This window comes from Perca flavescens, chromosome 24 (assembly GCF_004354835.1).
Source record: "Perca flavescens isolate YP-PL-M2 chromosome 24, PFLA_1.0, whole genome shotgun sequence".
In the NCBI taxonomy this organism is placed as follows: Eukaryota; Metazoa; Chordata; class Actinopteri; order Perciformes; family Percidae; genus Perca; species Perca flavescens.
Window position 1 is genome coordinate 13,190,905 of NC_041354.1, and position 17,842 is coordinate 13,208,746.

General features: G+C 36.2%; 1 protein-coding gene across 1 annotated transcript in view; it reads left to right on the top strand.

The window, feature by feature from the left end:
- dmd (dystrophin) overlaps positions 1–17,842 on the top strand; it is a 416,019-nt gene that overhangs the window by 11,381 nt on the left and 386,796 nt on the right. The gene's annotated exons all lie outside the window — the stretch shown is intronic.

The following is a 17,842-nucleotide window of genomic DNA, read 5'->3' on the forward strand; positions in this document are numbered from 1 at the left end:
TATAGCTCACATTACTGTAATGTGTGCACAGTTAACTTCCTTTAATATTTTATGTGGCGTTTTCTTTTGCGGGGTGCAAATGTTCCACCAAAACAAGTTCCTTCCTGAGTTCATTTTGCAGATTCACCCTCTTTGCGACTGGAGCTTAGTGCCGCCCAAGACAATTGTGATTGGTTTAAAGAAGTACAAACAACCCAGACTGTTTTTTTTTTTTCCTCCTATCCAGGAGCGTATGTGTAATCGCTTTCTCCAGCAGCAACGCGACCTGTGTGTGCTGAAGAAAAGATACCGAGTAAAATCCAAAACATCAAGGGATCCCTTTAAGAATAATCAAGACAGTGAAAGGGCTGACATGCAGATAAAAGAACGAGGGATGAGAGACACAGGAAGAGATGGTGGGAGGGCTGGGGAGGAGAGGGACAGGGCTCAGATTGCAGTTAATTGCTGTTCGCATCCAGGGCGGGTCTAATCACTCTGAGGCTATGTGCATGTGTGTGTGTGTGCACAGACTATTCTAATTCTTCCCCAGCCTCTGGGTACAGCCCTGAGCTCAGTGGAGCGGCTTGGTTGTGCTTTAGCCTTGGTTTATAATTAGCAAATAGATTATATTCCAGAACTTCCGCAGCACCCTCCACGCCTCTGAATCAGACAGGGACCCTTTTTCAACTTACATAAGACTGAGAGGAGAAACAGGGAGCCAAGACCAAAGATAACACCATATAAATAACTTTTCTTTTCCTTAATTGTATGTGCCTGTGTGATATCTTTGTCCAGTCTACAACCTACAGTAGTTTTTTTTTTTTTTTTTTTTTTTTTTCTGGCTCGTAGCTCAGGGAGAATCTGTTTTACTGTGTTGATGTCAACAGTCTGGTGCTGACTTAAAACACCTGCTCTGACACAGTTTACATCTTGAGACTAAAATCACTGAATGGATTTTTATTTCCCTTTAAAAATCATATTCCATTTAGTGGGTTCTGTCGTCCAAAGCTTCTGAAAGTTTTGTGATGAATAAGTTCAGCGTTGAAGTGATTTTTTTTTTTAAATTACTAAAATGATTAATCAGTTATCAAAACAGTTGTCGATGTAAATGTTTAGTCAATCGTTGTCGATCATTGCAGCTCTAGTTTTTAATAGAACCGTCAGTAGTATCAGTTTTACAGTGCATCAGTAGATTGATATTATTGGATATTGACTAGGCCTATCTGCTTACAACATTATATTGTAAACAATTTAGTAAGCGGTTATATAGGGCTAATAAATTATAAATGGGGATATATTAATCAATCAACCAATCAACCAATCAACCAATCAATCAATATATTTTTATTTGTCACATTAAATGATACGAGGTACAATTCCAGTGAAATGTTATCCCATTAGCTCCTACAACTTGTGAATGATTCATCTTAAAGCAGAAAAAGAGTCACCCGGTTGAATGCCACAAGCCATCCAGGATCCAGCCAAGTCTTGGCAAAAGTACACCACAGGTCCTGATTTCTGCTGGAAACTGACGCAGGCATGGACAGGTCCTGATAAAAATTTTTATATTTTGTATAATGTACTGTATATATTACTGCAATCTCTAATTATAAAGTCAAAATTTTAACTAGAACTGCAAGCAGTTATGACAGGGTCCAAGCTTCACGGCGTGAGTCGCCCCCGACGACCCGGCGAGCACACGAAAGCGGGACCCAAAGTGTAACGGTGGGGAGGCAATTGTCAGTAAATATCGAGAGGTGTGAGCCGCAAGGTCTGTGGTACATTGCCATTGCAAATATTACAATTACATTGATTGAGTATAGGACCAAAACTGGTCTACGTTGACTATTGCGCCCCCTAATGGCCAATCTTTGCCAAAATTGGTACAGAGCCTCAGAGCGGAATGCCAAACAAGCATTACGAGTTTGAAAAAGTAGGTTTACGATAAATCGCGGAAATGGCCGTGGCCTATATATATATATAGTTATATAGCTGAATTCAGGGAACGCGTGGATATGTGTATTTTTAATGTGCGATGTACCATTTGGGAGTTATAGGGCCAAACGCGTATCTCTGCTATGGCACAGGAATCTGGACCAGTCCCGAAAATGGCTTCATTCTTTCTAAACTTGACTCAGTATTTTGATGTCAGGAATATTATTTATTTTACTGACATTTTAGATCGTTTCCAGTGAGTTGATAGTGACTTTGCTGTTGTAAACATTACTGTTGCTGCTCTTCAAATAACATTAAGCCTTCTTATATTTAAAATATTCAATTATAATCCAGTTCTGAATTTATTTCCGAGTCTTAATTGTTAGTAAGCACATGCCTCGAGCTAAATTGAAAAGCTGATAAATACCAGCCATTGAGTAATTGTGTGATTCATAATCCAAATCGTTAGTTGCAGCTCTAATTATATATACAAAAACCCACTTTTTAAAATGATTAGTTTCTTTTACCATGTTAAGTACAAATCAAGAACACCCGTCTTTCCACTTGGCTCTCTTCGGAGTGCTGTGTCAGTGCTTCATAGTCAAATCCATTCAGCTTGCTTATTGAAAGAATGCCCAAATAAAGGAAACTCCATACTACATTTTCAATGCTACCTTGCATTCAGGCAGTGTGTATACTGAGATAACTGGTTAAAAACATGATCTTTGAGACGTCGGCCTCAGGTCCTTGTGATCCTTAGAAATGATTGGAAGATGAATGTAGTTTTTGGAGAATGCGTAGGGACAAAAACTGTTGTCCTCTCCACTTCACTAGTAATATTGTGCATGATAATGAAAAGTAATTAAAAGTAATATTGCACATGATATTGTTATTATTGTCCAATGTTTTAGCTGTCCTTACAGAGGGGGAGGAATTATACAGTTTGATGGCCATTGGTAGAAAATACCTATTATGGCGTTTTGCAGTGCACCTTGGGGTTCTTAGATTTACTGCCCCTGGTCCCCTTTGGATCCTGACTTACGGTTTAGAAAATGCAGCGTGAGAGTGATCGAACTTTTATGGCTTCCTCTTTGACATTCACCATATGTTGTCTTCCGTCAATTGATTTAAATAACATTTATGTGCTGGATGAAATTTAAGAGGAGGCCTTGGAAAGGACGCTTAATAGCAGCCTCGCTGTTTTTTATTCAGCGCCTTGACAGAGACAAGCACTCCACATCATCCATTTTAAGCACAGTTGTCAAAATCATCAAACGCAACAGTTTCTATCGTTGGTTATTTACACATCTCTGCAGGATAGTTTGAGCTTAATTAGAGACCGTCCAATTCAAGTGTGGTGGTTGTCTTGCTCAGTTAACTCCATTAGATTTAATTTGACCCAGGCAGAAGTGCAGATCAATCAGAAATTTGTATTAATGAGCCAGTCTCACTTGGCTCGTAAGTTTTCTAGCCGCAGGGCCTGCAGTGTCAGTTGACTTGTTTGAACGCCCTTAAGCTACAATTAAATTCATTAACTAGCTTTGGACTTGATGCCATAGTTGCTGAAGCACTCAGTATGAGTGGTTACGTTCGTTGTTTTTGGACACAAGGGTGCACGGAACATATTGCTGTCCAACACTTCTTTGAAAGAATTCATAGACCAACAATGGAATGCAGGTGTTTTTGAATTTGTTTTTTTTTATGGAAATTATTGCCTTCAGCACTGCGACTATGTCATCAACAGATTCCATGTCTGCTTGGAAATGTAGGTTTTATTCCAGGGATCAAGTTTGGATGAGCATTGCTTGATTTGCCAGAAGCACAGAGATTTGCTTTGGTGACTTTGCTACCGAAACTCGACCACAACGAGTTACAGTGGCAAAGAGTGGAACAGTGGGAACAACATTAGAGAGCATACTTTAGTCATTAAAAAGGTTTTTGCTTTTTCACTTTCTGGCCAAGAGTTATCGAAACAAATCTAAATACCACTCTCAGTCCGTTAAAGCTATAATATATATAGAATTTCCGCATTAAAATGCCAAAAATGTTACTGTATATATTTTGTTGTGTACTTAAATTATCCCAAATGTTTCCAACAATGTTCAAACCTGTCTGACACCTTTAACTCCTCTAGTTGCTCTAATGTATGGCGAAACACGATAAATACCAGATAATACGTCAGAGAGTAATTATGAATCACATTGTCAAAGAATTAGACTCTATAATCAGAATCAGAATACTTTATTGCTCCCCTTAGGGAAATTGTGAAAAATAGTGTGCTGTTCTTGTTATTGTATTGATGTATGTACTTGTTTGAATATACATTCATTATATATATATATATATATATATATATATATATATATATATATATGAATTGAGGCAATAAGTAGACCTTTAATTTGAGGCTCTCAAATGTACAACTATTCCTACATTTAGTAATTAAAAATCTGTTTCAAACGAGGAAGGCTGGTTTGAGTACCGGATCCATTAGTTTGAAGGTTTATCAGAAACACTGCACAATGGTTTATAATACAAGACAGGATTTTAACTTTTTTAACTCTCACAGGGGTAATAATTTCATCTTTTGGTTCCATGATCACCAGTAATCAGTAGAAATAGCATTTGTGTTATAATGTAATCAACATTACCTGCTAACCAGTGGCACCAAATTACAAAAAAGAGGAAACATGGCTCATGATTTGTGATTTGTTAACAATGTTGTAGAGTAAATCATTAGAAAGGTTTTTAGGGACCACAGTAACCTGTCGGAAATTTACATAGCAGGGAGGACATCGTCAGTCATTTTCCTTCAGAAACTATCCAGAGCCTGACTAACGAGTTAAAAAGACACAGCAGATCAGCTCTGCTACTGTTCTGCACCGCACTGACATTTTATGCTCCTGCAGATAACACTCTTCGCTGAATTTTCCCAATAAACTATCCTTGTATAACTGTTGAATTATTTTCTGAAACAATGAATTCAAGAACTAGACAGTTTTGTGCAGCTGATGAATTAAGGACGTCTATCTGAAGTCTGAATATTATTTTGATCTAAGGCATAATCAAAATCTATCTTTGTTAAATTGGTCCTGGAGTTCATCCTGCACTGAGTTCTGATTATGGTTAACTTTTATTTTCTTATTTTTTGTGGTCCTTTTCTGTTCTTTTTTTTTCCTTTTTTATTTGTAATTTGAATGACGGTTTCATGGTCATCACACAAACACATACACATGTTTTCAAACCTCAAAATACATATAGGTGCGTAAATGTAGGCACATATACACACACACATACACTTGCACACCCCTATATCTGCCTATACTATGATGTAGAAGTAAACCAGTTTTATATACTTAGATTAAAACAAAGAATAATTTTCTTCAAGGTTTATAGAATGTTTATCTTAAGGATTTGTAGTAAACCAAATGCAACAGAGAAACTCTTTGGTAGTCAGCCCATAGACCTATCAGATGTTTCATGTGCACTTTAAAGATAATATCTTTGAAGTTAATGGGATAAATAATGTCATAAAAAGAAAAAAAATGTTTGTTAGAGATGGAGAAAGATAAAGCAGATCTAATCTATTTGCAAGAAACTCACTTGGAAAAACAGGAACATGAGAAATTAAAGAAAATAACAAAAAGCCAGGTTTATTATAGCTCATATAACTCAAAGCAAAGAGGAGTAGCCATAATAATTAAATCTCATGTAGGTTTTAAGATAGAAGATTTTTTTACAGATAAAAAAGGGAGATATGTCTTAGTGGTTGGTAAAATAGAAGGAATGGATTTTTCTCTTCTAAATATTTATTATCCACCTGATATTGGTCCTGAACTTATGATACAATTGATAGATTTATTAGTTACAAAGACAAAGGGAGTTGTGATAATGGCAGGGGATTTAAACTTGGTGATGAATTCAAAATTAGATTCATCAAGCACTAAGTTACACAGAGCAGAGAAAAATGCCAGTGTATTGAGGAAAGCATGTTTAGAAATGGGGCTCATAGATATATGGAGAGAGTTACATCTAGATAAAAAAGAATATACTTGTTACTCTGGGAGACATTCAGTTTATAACAGGCTTGATTATTTTTTTATGTATAAAAATAATGTAACATTAGTTAAAACATGTAATATTAGTTCAATAAACATATCAGATCATGCAGCCATCTCCCTGATAATAACATTACAGTCTAGTAAGGGCAAGGCCCTGTGGAGATTAAACAACTCACTTCTGCTAGAAACGGAGTTTATAGAAAAAATTAAAACAGAATTAAAATTTTATTTGGAAATAAATGATACAGAAGAAATAGACCCAATTACATTATGGGAAGGAGCCAAAGCTGTAATGAGAGGACATATAATTTCGTATTCTTCAGCCAGGATAAAGGCAAGACGAGCACAACAGAAACAGTTAATGGAGGACATAAAAGCAATAGAGAATAGACATAGTAAGACAAATAGTAACAAAGACAAGTTAGAACTAAAGGAAAAACAAATAAAATTAGAAAAAATACGTATATTTGAGATTGAAAAGCTTATGAGGTTTTCAAAGCAAGAAAGTTATGATAGCGGGTCAAAATCCTTAAAAATACTGGCTTACAAACTCAAGACTCAAATGAAGAAAGTACATATAACAAAATTAAAGACGGAACAAGCTGAAATAATAACTGATAAGGATCAGATTGCGGAAGAATTTGCTAGTTATTATGAAAAATTGTATAGGACAGAGGTAAGCGTAGATAGAGAAGATATTCAGGCTTATCTGAGAAATCTTGAGTTACCAAAAGTAACACAAGAAAATAATGCAATGTTAACAAAACCAATAACAATACAAGAGGTATACAAGCAAATACAGGGATTGAAAAATGGAAAATCTCCAGGTGATGACGGTTTTACAAATGAATTTTATAAAGTTTTTAATGATCAAGTAAGTCCTTTATTGGTTAGAGCATATAGGTACACACTGGATACAAGAAAATGGGCGCAAACATGGGCACCATCTATAGTAATACTTATACATAAAGAAGGGAAAGATGCCACAAAATGTGCATCATATAGACCTATATCATTACTTAATACAGATCATAAAATAATATCAGCAATATTAGCTAATAGGTTAAAAAAGGTAATGATAGATATAATTACTCCTGATCAATGCGGTTTTATTCCAGGAAGGGTTTTGGCAGATAATATCAAAAGAACATTGGATATAATTGATTATGCACAAAAAAAGAATAAAGATCTTCTTTTGATGACATTGGATGCTGAAAAAGCCTATGATTTAGTTAGCTGGCCTTTTATGTTTGAGGCAATAAAGAGTTTTGGTATGAAGGAAATATTTTGCCAATGGCTGCAAGCACTTTATAGTAAACTGATTTCAATAGTTAAAACAAATGGTACTCTGTCAAGGAGATTTGCTATTCAAAGAGGAACAAGACAAGGAGATCCTCTTTCACCACTCCTCTTCGCAATGTATATTGAGGTGCTGGCAATTGCCATAAGACAAAACACAGATATTAAAGGGATAAAGATAGGGAAAGAAATACATAAATTAGGATTATATGCAGATGATATAATGATTTACTTAACATCACCTGATCTTTCAATGCAACATTTAATGCATGTGATTGATCAATATAGCACAGTTTCAGGATATAGAATAAATGAAAATAAATGTGAATCTATAACTATTGGAATACAGATGAAACAATCTTTCAAAAATTTTTATAAATTTAATTGGGACACAGAGCTTGTAAAATATTTAGGTATTTACATAGGCACAAATTTGGAAGAATTATATAAAAACAATTATTATACTCTAGAAAGAAAGATAAGACAGGATTTAAACAGGTGGAAACTAATACCAGACGGGATATATAATAGAGTGGAGACAGTCAAAATGATGGTACTCCCACAAATTCTTTTCCTATTTCAAGCGTTACCACTTAGGTTACCAGAAACGTATTTTAATACATGGAATAAAATGATTTCAAATTTTATTTGGAATAATAGAAAACACAGAGTTAAATTTAAACTATTAACTCAACAGAAAGAGGGAGGAGGTTTAGGTGCTCCAAATATACAAAAGTATTACTATGCAACACAAATTTTAACAATAATGAAGTGGATGAAATGTGATACAGAGGTAAAATGGATAAACATAGAGAGAGAGTTAACAGCAGGGTTAATTGGAACATTGCCCTTTTTAAGAAAAAAAGACACAAAAACAACAACCACAAGTATTTTGTATTGAGAATACCATAATGAATTGGAGGCAACATCATTAAAAATACAAAGTGAGAATGTTCAATTTCGAGAAATGATTCATGACCCAGATTGTATACCCAATAGAACAGATAGGATCTTACAAGGGTGGGCTAGTAAGGGATTCATTTCATATTCACAATGTTTAACTAAAAATACAATGGACACATATGAAGCCCTGGTTTCTAGATATGGCTTGCAGCAAAAACACTTTTTTAAATATTTACAGGTAAGGAGTTACATTAAACAATATTCAGAAGAGAAAATGGGAAATTACTACAATATTTGGCAGAAAATAGAAATAAAAGCACAGGAAAACTTTCAGATGTTTATAAAATACTGCAAAAACTAACATATGTGGAGAGTAAAGCAAAAGAAAAATGGGAAAAAGAATTATCCATAAATATTTCAGGTGAGGCTTGGAGAGACTACTTAAAAGATAATTTTAAAATAACTCAGTCAAAACATTGGAGAGAATTTGCTTGGAAAATAAGTCAGAGATTTTTTATTACACCTCATATCATGGGAAAAATGTCTCCAGCAGCAGGAGCTGGTTGCTGGAGAGAATGCGGGGAAAATAAAGCAAATCATACGCATATATTCTTTACATGTCCAGTAATAAAGAGCTTTTGGGAAGCGGTAGAAAAGGCCATGAAAGAAATTATAGATATTAAAGAATCCCTGACGCTAGAAAATTGGGTAACACTTTACAATAAGGGTACAATAATTAGCATTAGTTAATGCATTAATAAGCATTAACTAACCGTTATTAAGGGTTGAATAAATTGTCTAATAAACATTTATTAACAATGCTCATGTTAATTAAGGTTTTAATTGATGCATTATTTTCCATTAGTTGATGCCTTAACTAACTGTTAATCACAGTTAACTAAGGTGTCTATTTTACCATTAGTAAATGCAGTAATAAGCCCTCACTATTAAAAACAGTTAATTAAGGTGTCTATTATATCATTAGTAAATGGAATAATAAGCCTTGAATAACTGTTAATAACAGTTAAATAATGTGTCTATTTTAACATTAGGTAATGTACTAAAAAGCCTGAACTGGAAATAAAAGCTAACTAAAGTGTCTAAGTAAAGCCTTAGTTGATGTTGATGAAGGTATTTCCTAATATTACTAGGTGGTTTATAAAGATGTTTGATAGCATGTATGTCTTGAGGTTCACGGCCAAGCCATGTCATTATGAGAAAACTTTTTTTATTGTTTATTTACGGGTCATGGTTGTCCACATACCTTTGTCCACTATATTTGTCCATCCTCCAACATTTGACTTACTTTTGGTAGAGGGTGAGATCAGGGAAAAGACTCCATAGTCTCCAGGCTTCTTCTGTTGTCTTCATATAGACATTAACCTATATAAATTATTGTGCATGCTATATAAGCATTACTTAACCTTAAATGGTCACTTAATTAATGTGTAACAATACTGAATAAGCCTTAATAAACCATCAATAAACAGTTATTAATGCTCTTTGGTAGACTTATTGTAAAGTTGAGAACATATACACCTTAACTAACACTTAATTAATGTGTAACAATACTGAATAAGCCTTACCTAACCATCAATAAGCAGTTATTAATGCTCTTTGGTAGACTTATTGTAAAGTAGAGAACATATGCACCTTAACTAATACTTAAATAATGTGTAACAATACTGAATAAGCCTTACCTAACCATCAATAAACAGTTATTAATGCTCTTTGGTAGACTTATTGTAAAGTAGAGAACATATGCCCCTTCACTAACACTTAATTAATGTGTAACAATACTGAATAAGCCTTAATAAACCATCAATAAACAGTTATTAATGCTCTTTGGTAGACTTATTGTAGAGAACATATGCACCTTAATTAATGTGTAACAATACTGAACAAGCCTGACTAAACCATAAGTAAACATTTAGTAATGCTCTTTGGTAGACGTATTGTAAAGTAGAGAACATATACACCTTAACACTTAATTAATGTATAACAATACTGAACAAGCCTTACTAAACCATAACTAAACAGTTATGAATGCTCTTTGATAGACTTATTGTAAAGTTAAGAACACATGCACCTTAACTTACACTTGATAAATGCATAAGAGTGCTGAATAAGCATTACTAAATAAGGATTCATAGTTTATTAATACTCTTTGACTTAAACGTTCACACAGCTTTTAAACATTAGTGAAACATTGTTAATGTGAAATCAAATCTTCATGACAACCTTCTGTTATGCACACATATTCAAAATGTAAACAAGGTTTTAATTTGATTCTGAGTCAGTTCTCATCTTTCTTTCCACTGAGACTCAGAGCTATAACAGTTTAAATCCTGTATGGAGATTACACTGGAAATTGTCCCGTTCTCGTCATCTTCACTGTCATGTCTTCTGGATAGTTTTCCTCTCTTGAAACCTAACAAACCAAGTGGGATATATTCATTTCTTTTAAATGCATGCAAAAGCTACGGATGCAAGAATTGATTGTTCACTATCAACATCAGATCTTTACACATATTGTACAAATGACAACAAAACATAATACGGAAGCCTTAATGGTACACACTCTACCTAGTGAGTGGTGAGCTACCTTGACGATCATGATTATCCATTATCTAGATAGTGTCCAGAATATTAATGCATTGATGAATCTGACAGCCAGCAATCACAGCATTCGCATGTTTCTTCATATAAATCACAGTATATTATGAACCATAAATAATCATTATCATAGTGTAGCCTCCCTGGATGAAAGATGGTCTTCATGGTTGGATAGTTTATTCACTTTCTATGCAGAAATCAACCTAAATAAAAAGCCTAGTACAATATTAAAATGATTCTCCTTTGAACCTTCTGTTACATCCAATATACCTTAGTAATTACATTTCCAACTATTAAAACGTTTGTTCATTCTTTTGTTTGCTTGACATTAAAATGTCTGTTGAAATAACATTTACAGATATAAGTTAACAATTATTACTGAAACGTATCCTCTAGACATTTTTAAATATCAATTCGTTGTAATTCACTGGATAGTCTGTATTCAGGTACGTGGAAATTTAACTAATTAAATCCCTAAAGAAGATTGCTGGTGGACTAGTTCCCCTAATTATAATTATAATTCCAATTATGACATTGATACAGAGGAGTGATTTAAACTTTTCAGATGCTCCTTGAGACATACAATAATGAGGAAATTACTACTGTGCAGTTGGCTTGACTTGAGGGTGTCACACAGGTTAATTGCTTGCTCACCGGGGGAAACTGGGCCGTCATTTTTGGAGTGAAAATGCTATTAATAAGTAAACAAAACCCGCAATTGAATTACCCGTAGGATTTTTTCACCCAGGGCAGGGTTGTAAAAGTCTTCAATAAATTAACAAATAGAACAATTGGATTAGTTTACAGGTTGTGTCACTCGGGGCAGCCTGTTTGAATCAAACAGGCTTTGAGTTTATTTGGTGTATCAGCTTGGGAACATTTGAGAGTAATCTGAACTCCCCTGGCTTTTTAGTATAATCAAACATCAGCAGAGTAGATTACTGAGGCCTTACACTGTAACTACACTAATCTCTCCCTTTATTCCTCTCTCCATCCTATACACACACATAAACTCACAGCAGAGCAACATGCTGGACACATCAAAGGCACAAAGGATACACACACTGGAGCATAAAAAGACTTAACGTTCCAAGTATCATGCTGCCAGGAGTAACAAGATAGTAATTACAATATACCAGTGTGCACGGGTGAGATGTGTGTATCTGCAAACACTCGAATATGTGTCTTTCTATGTGATTTTGTGTGTGTGTTTTATTTTGAGCAGTGCTCGTTTAGCTAATGACTCCGCCCTCTGCAGGATTGGTCTCTGTGGGAAACATGCATACATTTATCGCTGCTGGCAGCGCAACAATACAGATGCCATAGCAACTGTAGCTGGGATACAATACAGTAGGTGCTGAGGTCCTTGGCAACCCAGGCACTTCCTCAAGAACTCCCTGTGAGCCTGAAGGCAGCTGGAGCTGACACATGGCTACAGTGGTAAACGCACACTCTGCAAGCCCTGTGTGTGTGTGTGTGTGTGTGTGTGTGTGTGTGTGTGTGTGTGTGTGTGTGTGTGTGTGTGTGTGTGTGTGTACTAGAGAGGAGAGCATTAGATTCCGGATCCCTGTATCTGCCCCCACTGTTGAGCCATTGTATCTAACAAACCCAGTTTAGGGCTTTTCTGATTGAAATTGCAGCTGAGCGTTTGCCTGCAGCATCTTTTTGTTCTGTTTGTACAGAGAAGAGGCTGAGAAGAAAAGCTTGTGACACAGCATCAGTGGGAACAATTATACTGATAAAAAGTGGACAAGAGTCAAAATGTTTCAGTGTTTTTCAGTGTTTAAACAATGACTAGAGCCTTGAGGACGAGCATTGTGTTACTTTGTTTACGTAATGGTCCTTGACAATTCCTGTGAGCAGTACATGGATTTAATCGTTAGCATTTGAATTCACGCTACAATTATATCTTTTATCACAAAATCCAGTAGTTGGTCTGCTTTGATCTCACACCACAAACAAGTTCACCTGGAAGTGGACCCGACCCTCCTTTTCAGGTGGTCCTTGTCGGTTTATTTATCCATACCAGAGTTCAATGGACAGCTTTCACACCAAGCTAAATAAACTGAACCAAATGGGAAACCACACTAGTATCCATTTGAATCGGACAAAACTGGTTAAAGAAACTTAACTACATACTAATGTAGAGGTCCACCGTAAGAAGACCTTACATTAACTATCGTAGATAACGTTAGGCTCTATGTAAAAAACAACGGCAGAGAGAACCCCTTTCCCACTGTCCAAAACATTCACCTACACCCACTAACATTTGGCTTTTGTCTGCAATGGGAAAGGTTACAATTTGCATTCAATGTTTTTAAAAACCCTGCATATACATGCACATTTTGATGGAAAAGGGCTATTGCTTGCGATTTGGGAGTTCCTGGTGAACTTGGTAAAGCCATTGCCGTAGATATGCGGTAAAGGTCAAAGGTCAAACAATCAAAGTTTGCATGGAGAGGAGGCGCCTGTTTACAGACAGGGCCGAAAGGAAAAACAGGAAGCGAGTTAGGCCTATATGTGATGTGCTACAATGGAAAGCTTGACATGTGGTAGCAACAGTATCTAAGGTGGCCAGGGCTTTGTGAATAGTGAACACCATATGTTTAAGTATTTTTGTAATCCCAAGGTAAAAATTAAAGCTTATTTGAAGTAAAGTTTTTGTCCACTAACTGGAACTGTTACTCATGATTAAAACGTGGTATGTTTTAGTCTTTATGTTTGGTGATTCAAGGGCTAAGAGACCACCTGATTGCAAGCTTCTAAAATGAATTGCCTAACAGTATGCATTAAGAAAGCTAGTGATTAAGAGCCCAAGTTTGGTATGCATGCACACATGGGTACCAATACAGCGCACATACACACACACACACACACACACACACACACACACACACACACACACACACACACACACACACACACACACACACACACACACTTAGACATATTCTATACGTACACTCAAGAGAGCAGTCTCCTTAATGGCCTAGCTCTCAAGTCCCCAACTGCGATAAGTGAATTTTAATTAAGAGAATATTGAGAATTGTAATAAATTATTTTAATGACCTGCAAATGGATTTGCTCTCTGTGGAGAGAGGGAAAAAGAGAAGACACACACCAGTGGTTTCACCAGGGAATGGACAAAAAGTCTGCATTGCTAATGTCAGGGCCAAATTACACATATCAGTTTGTTTCTTTTTAGTAACGACTTTTAGTCAGTGTTATATGGTAATTTACAGAACAGCCATTCCAAATAATTTATTAACGTTTTATGATTTAAAATGTTTTTAACCTAAATAATCTTTTTTTTTTATTATTCCTTGTGATACTTGTGTGACTTCTATTCTTTTGATTTTTTTCCCTGTTTCATGCACTTAATTGGCACTCTTTGCGTATAATGTGTAGTGAATAATTGATATACTTAAGTCTTTAGCTAATGTACGTGTGCATTGTGTGCGTATGTGTGTGCACACAGTGTGTGTGTGTGTGTGTGTGTGTGTGTGTGTGTGTGTGTATACTTGTGCCAGCTAAACTAGGCAGCAGATTGCTGTGATTTTCAGCCAGCTGGTCCGGCTGTGTTCCTATCTGTCACCCCCGCCAAAGCACACACACACACACACAGACACTCTCACACACACTTATACACACAGGGAGGTCGTCGTCTAACCAATTAAAACCCTGTAAAGAGGTTCCCCAGCCAATGAGCAAGCAGGATCCCTTCGATTCTCTGCACTGGCTGACAAATGGCTGGCTACACTTATTGATGCTCATGATCACTGTAAATAAAGGCATATGTTTTCTCGCTGAGGACATGCCAATTTCAGGGTTGTGTCATGTACGCAGACTTGCTCAGCTGCTGGGGATAATGCACTGTATTGTAAGATTTTGTTTTGCTCTTAAATGTTTGGCAAGCATGAAGTTGGCAAAGGCAAGCAAGCCCAGAATAGAGTTATAATATTCCCAGGTCTGCTGAGAGATAATGAGAGTACAGTCAGGGAAAATACTTAAGACCAGCTGCAACTACAACACTACAACATACACATACAGGAATACAAAGGATCCTAATCATTACTGAACACATGATAACCAGAATTTGGTATTTGAAGCATCTCACCAGGAAAGATATATACACACTTTGCCCTGAACACAGTAGACTCTTATCAAAGACAGCAGAGAGCAGGGTCTGCAGCGTTCGTGGAGAAATGTTGGGCTCAGTGCTTCACTCCAGGGCTGTTCAGCAGTCATGGCTAGGCACAGCAGATGAAAAACCAGACGCTCTCCAGTCACCTGATCACAGCTGGAATACAACGTCCAGGCAACCTCAGAGATCTGTCCAGCTGCCCTCTGGTTATTGGTAATCCTCTCCACTTCGGGGACTGACCTGTCCCTTGGAGGACATTAAAAAATTCTCCACATTTTCAGCCTGGGTCCTGTTTCCCATCAGCCAACTGATTCACTGTGGAGCTACAAGATACATGCACTGAGATTATGAGTTAGAGCCATGCAAACTTGATGTAATGAAGCAATCAATGATTTTCTGGTCAAAAAATCATCGGTACATTCGACCATGATGGAAAGCTATATCCCTCAACAATGAAAAGGGTTATATGCAAGGACATAGATTTGGTTTTATCTGAGACTAAAAATTACTATCTACATATGACAGAAAATAAATAAACACAATGATAATAAATGCTTTTTTACTAAAAGACCCAATGTCCTTCATCATACGTATTTTGTCGTTTGTCGTTATAAGAAGACTTTTTTGAGTAGTGATCATCACAAATTAGCTAACACCTTACACCCAATGTGATGTTGATTATGTCGCTAAACCCCTCCCCGAACAGCGATTACTATAGTAAAGCTAGTAGTCTTCCAAGGCTAAGATGAGTCTACTCTAGCACATCAAATGGATGCAAGCTGGCAAGGGAGGTTACTATATCAGAAATTGTTTACTAAAAGTCTTTGGAGAAGTTTACACTCCTGTAACTTTAGCCCGAGCATTACATTCACCAAACATGTTAGTTAATCCTCTTCCTTAACACTAGCCCATGCCATTTAACGTTGTTATTAATCATTGTCATTGTCATTGACTACACAATGTACACGTTTTTGCCCTTTTTCCGAAAAGACGATATTCCAACTAAGCTGTTTACATGGCTAATGAAAGTGAATATTCTACTAATATTCCTGTTTACATGTAGCCGTGCAAAATGTCGGACTAGTTTGACTGTGCGAACACAGCCTACCTCCTTCATTCATTCAACCACCTTAAAAAGGTTGGCGTTGCGATGTTTTTGCATATCCGAAAACCTGTTGATGTGAAAGCCTTTCATAATGTTTAAAAGTTGTGTTTCTCAGTGATTTCTTTTGGGCATGAATCTCGCCTTGTGAATTGTTGGATAGTTGGTTTGTGTACAACAACCGTAGCAATGCACAGAGCTGACCGTAAGCAGTAAACAGGCAAGAGGTTGTAAACCAGTCGCAAACTGCGGTAGAAACCCCGATGGAGACGCATATTCTGAATGCTCTAAAATGCCTCTAAAACCTGAATAATACTGGCATATCCCACATGTCTTAATAGGAAAATGCTAAATTTGGAAAAAGGCCTTATTCGGAATATCCAAAAAGAATATGCTGTTTACATGACCTGTATCAAATTCGCAATATTGGCATATTCAGAATAATAGTGGAATGTGCATGCAGTGTGCATGTAAATGTACTGACTGTGTTTGTTATATTACTCTCCTGCCCTGACTACTTATTCTGCACATACCTATATTGTCATGATTACAGAATAGTGTTTAGAAAACCAAATAGATGGGTTTTTGGTGTTGTTTTTTACAAAAACACCCCCCCTCCCTTCAGCTGCCAGGAGCAGCGGCTATTAACGTTGGTACTCCCCACTGCCTCTCCTTCGCAGCAGAATTGATGCATTTGCACTATGGCTGTACACGTTATTGAGACAATGAATAGGACATAGAAACTCATTTGCACACCAATATTCACCCACATGCTTACTTATAATCAATTATATTCACATTAAGGTAAGTAGAATCTTATTTATGTGAGTGATTTGAAAGGTTTCTAAATTGTATTATTTTTTTCTAAGTTAGTGTGGGTGTGTGCAAGTTGTGTGTTGGCTGTTGAAACTGAAAGTTGTCGTTATTTCGTTAGACAACATGTGATAATGTTATAATTTGCACCGTGATTATATTTACCATTTAGTTTACTTGCCAAAATAAAAATGGCGAAATTGACCAAGTTTGACAGATGTAGCAACAGTAGCAACAGTACCTAAGACAAGTGAGTTTTAGTAAACAGTCAATTCTCATTATCCATCAAAATACCTGGGAACCAGACGAATCTGCAATCTCATGTTTTTATTTGCTTTTGGCAGATGCCCTCCCATTCAAACAGATTTCCACCAGACCATGCTGGTCAGGCCAATCACACCAGTTTATCTATGGGACGTGTGATGATGACAACTTTCAGAGCCGTGTGCATAAACAAATCAAAATCAAAAGAAATATATTTTTCCCGTGAGGGAGCTTCATTTATGGTCAGGCACATTTAGACACAACATACAACAATATGGGATTAGTTTTGTGACTTTAATTCCAAGCAAACTTCTCAAGTATCAAACAAAAAACACTAACTCAAGCAAAAAAATTGTCACCTCAAAGGTAAAACTTAAAACTTGCAAACAAAACATTTGTGTAGTTGTAAACTATTGGTCTTTTATTTGTTTGATAGTATGTCCTTTTGTTTACAGTTCCCTCTGCTTCTTTCTCAATGATCAGTATTTTGCTCTCTCCATCACGTTTGCAGTCATGCTCCCAGCTTTCTCCTTTGCGCGCCCTGAGTTTTTGCGACAATTGTTTTGCTTGAGTTAGTGTTTTTTGTTTGATACTTGAGAAGTTTTGATTGGAATTAAAGTCACAAAACTAATCCCATACAACAACACATAGTCATTAAATAATCATACCTGAGAATAAATAAATACTAAACAATATAGTAAAGAGGAACACCGTTAAAGCATTTTT